General features: G+C 43.2%; 1 non-coding gene across 1 annotated transcript; it reads right to left on the reverse strand.

The window, feature by feature from the left end:
* Nucleotides 1-3,501: 3,501 nt before the first annotated feature.
* LOC125110471 (U6 spliceosomal RNA) lies at nucleotides 3,502-3,605 on the reverse strand. The gene has a single exon (XR_007130644.1). It is a non-coding gene; the product is annotated as a U6 spliceosomal RNA (small nuclear RNA).
* Between the last annotated feature and the right edge of the window lie 260 nt (nucleotides 3,606-3,865).

Raw genomic sequence — 3,865 nt, forward strand, 5'->3', positions numbered from 1 at the left:
TTAACCCTTGCAGCAATGCTGTGAGCTAAGTTCTTTTATTATTAGCATGTTATAGATAAGAAAACAGCAGCATGGTGAGATGATCTGTACTTGGACCAAGAGAATGTGTTTGTAGCAAATACATTAAAAAGATATTGAGGAGTTCCCATCGTGGCTCAGTGGTTAGTGAATCCAACTAGGAACCATGAGGTTGTGGGTTTGACCCCTGGCCTTGCTCAGTGGGTCGGGGATCTGGTGTTGCCATGAGCTGTGGTGTGGGTCGTAGATGTGGCTCTGATCCCACGTTGCTGTAGCACTGGCGTAGGTCAGTACCTACAGCTCCAATTAGACCCCTAGCCTGGGAACCTCCATATGCCTCAGGTGCGGCCCTAGAAAAAAACAAAAAGACCAAAAAAAAAAAATATTGAGCTAATCTTTGTAATTAGCATTCTGTGTGTGCCAATTACAAAAATGTTTTTAGGTCACTGTCTTAAAATCTAGAAATTTGTTTAGCATCATATTCTCCCAAATGGCAGTGTGAGTATAGTGGTTAAGAGCACAGATTCTAAAACCAGATGATATGAGTTCAAATCTTAGCTGTCCTTTTCCTAGCTGGGTGGCCATTTACAGCTGGGGTCCCTGTGCCTCAGCTTTCAGTAAGTGGTATTTAGCCTAAAAGGCTTTTGGCAGAGTTAAGAGCTGGTCTGTCTAGAGCAGCACTGTCACATAGCAGCAGTAGCATGTAAGACATCTATATAATTTTATATTTGTTAGCAGCCTCATTGAAAAGGGCGGAAAAGGAGTTGTGTCTCAGTGGGTTAAGAATATGGCATACTCTCTATGGGGATGTGGGTTCAATCCCTGGCCTCGCTTAGTGGGTTAAGGATCCGGTGTTTCTGTGGCTGCGGCATAGGTCACAGATGCGGCTCAGATCCGATGTCGCTGTGGCTGTGGCTGTGGTTGTGGTATAGGCTGGCAGCTGCAGTTCTCATTCGACCCCTAGCCTGAGAACTTCCATATGCCCTAAAAAGAAAAAAAGAAAAAAGAAAGGGGAGGGGGAAGGGAGCAAGTGAGATTAATTGCAATAATAATTTTACTTAACCCAATGGGATATCCTATCAGTTATCCAAAAGGTTATCATTTCCGTGTGAAATTAATATAAAATTATTCATGACATATTTCGCATTCATTATTTTTTGTTCTGAGTCTTTGGAACCTGGCATGGATTTCACACCTACAGCGCATCTCAGTTTGGACCAGCATCACTCTGTGCACTTAATAGCCACTCGAGGCGGGTGGGCACCGCAAGAGACCGGGCCGCTGCAGAGCACTCGTAGCAGTGTCGGGCACATAGGACGTGTTTTCAAAGGTTATCATTATTTCACCTTCCAAACTGATCACTTCTCTCCTTCTCCACTGACCTGCCTTAAACCAATTTATCACCATCTTTGCCAGAAGAGATGGATCGGCCTCCTAACTGGGGCTTTCCATATTCGCTAGCCACAGCCGTGGCCATCTCTTCTTCATACTGAAATCCCAGAAATCCATTCGAAATATGTATCTGATCATTTCCTGGCTCCGTGACCCCGAGCCTTCCCTGTACCATGTTCCTGCCTCTCTGTGCTTCAGCCACGACCTTTGCTCTGTCCCCGGACTGTCCAGTTATGTGCGGAGGAGCCCTTGGACATGATGCTTTTCCTTCTTGCACCCTCATTGGTATGTCCTCTGCGCCCCTGTTTGTACCTCCTCCCTCCTTCACATTTTCCTCAGGAAGCCTTGTCTGCTGGCTGCTAGTTTCTGTCAAATGACTTTGTTAAAATGCTGTCATAGGATCGTGTGTTTTTTTTTTCCCCCCAAAGCTCTTATCTCTGTAATTTTGCTTTCATTAGCATAGTTAATTAATTAACCTGTCCACTGTCCCAGCTAGGTTGTAAATTCTTTCAGGGCAGGCACCGCATTTGTTTTTGTTCATCATTTTGTCCCCGACCCCTAGCCCAGTGCCTGGCACCTTGTGGACCCTCATGAAATAGTCCTAAACAAATAAGTGAAATAAGTAAATTTGCAACGATTGCTCTATAAGACCCTACAAAAAACAGAATGAAGAGAATTTAAAACAAGGAAGAAAATGCCGCAAGGTCAGCTTTTAGTTTAATTTAAATTCTTAAAGGGGTAAGAACAGAGGGATTCTAGGATAGAATAATGCACCATGTAATAAAATTCAAGAACTTCGCAAACATGGACATACTAACATTCAGACTGACATAAGACAAAGATAGGAGAGGACTGTGCTCTTAACCACCCCAAGCATGGAAAACCAGTCTTAAAAAGTAAAAAAAAGGAGGTATTCCCATTGTGGCTCAGCAGAAAGGAATATGACTAGCATCTATGAGGATGCAGGTTCAATCCCTGGCCTCACTCAGTGGATTAAGGATCCAGCATTGCTGTGGCTGTGGTGTAGGCCAGCAGCTGTAGCTCCGATTAGACCCCTAGCCTGGGAACCTCCATGTGATGTGGGTATGGCCCTAAAAAGCAAATAAATAAATAAATAAATAAATAAATAAATAAATAAATAAATAAAATGGGGGGGGGGAACAGGAAGGCATATTGTGAGCCATGTTCTTTCTACTTCTCTTGTGCCTGAAAAATCATGAAAAATTAAGTTTTAATTGATCATGAAGAAGCATTGGTTGTAAAGGAAGCATGGAGCCTATATGACCCATTTTTTTCCCTTTCTTTCTTTCTTTCTTTTTTTTTGCCAGCCCCTTGGCATATGGACATTCAGCCAGGGACTGAATCTGAAGTTGTGATCTGAAACTGGGACATGGGAGTTCCTTACCCAACCTGGGTCCCGGCGGCAGCCCAAGCCACTGCAGAGACAAAGCCTATCCTGCCGTGCCACAGCGGGAACTCCCATGACCCAGCTTTTATATGTTAGTCCTATACTATTTTCTTGTAAACATTTTAACTATTATGGGAATTCTAGCATCTCAGTAAATAGCAATTAAATGAAGTTGGTTGATGGTTGATGAATCAACAAATATTTGACTTCCGTATGCTATGTGCTAGGAATATGGAGAAAAACAACTGCGGTCTCTGCATTTTAGATTTAGGGATGCCATCATTTCTTTCTTTCTTCCCTCTAAGCCCTGTTGTTTCTGGAAGTGGGTCCAACTGCTTTCTGCTCTAAAGCCAGTGCTAGAGAGCGAAGGTAGAAAGGAAAGTTCGATTTATTTCAGAGGCCAGCAACTGGGAGGGAAGGAAGTCGGGGAGGCCAACCTCGTGTCCAAAGACCAATTCTTCAATCAGTGGGCAAGAGCCTTTATAGGCACAGGGAGGGGACTATATGCAGAATCAGCACGGTCAGCTCTGACAGTCAGCTTGACATTGGTCCTGAAGTGGTCCAATCAGCATCATCTTGATTGTTTTTTAAACAATTTTATTGGAGTATAGTTGACTTACAATGTTGTATTAGTTTCGGGGGTGCAGCAAAGTGAACCAGTTATATGTATATTTAATTTATACAAAAATATGGAACGCTTCATGAGTTTGCACATCATCCTTGCACAGGGGCCATGCTAATCTTTGCATCATTCCAATTTTAGTAAATGTACCGCCAGAGTGAGCACCTGTTTTAAGTACAGTTAATCTTCAGCCCCAGAGTTAGTTTGTTCCCTTTTCTTTGAGGCCAGTTCTTGGAATTGCAGCAGTTTATGTCATAGCTGCAGTCCACATGGGCATCATGTACATTTTCCACCTGGTGGGGGTTTCAGTATCTATAAGACAGCTCACAGGACATGGCTCAGAATATTAGCTATAGCCCTTGAGAAGGAACTAAAAGTGCTTGACTTTGCTCCACAACTAAAGGGTCATTATTTTGCCCTGTTTG

The sequence above is a fragment of the Phacochoerus africanus genome, chromosome 10, assembly GCF_016906955.1.
Source record: "Phacochoerus africanus isolate WHEZ1 chromosome 10, ROS_Pafr_v1, whole genome shotgun sequence".
Lineage (NCBI taxonomy): Eukaryota > Metazoa > Chordata > Mammalia > Artiodactyla > Suidae > Phacochoerus > Phacochoerus africanus.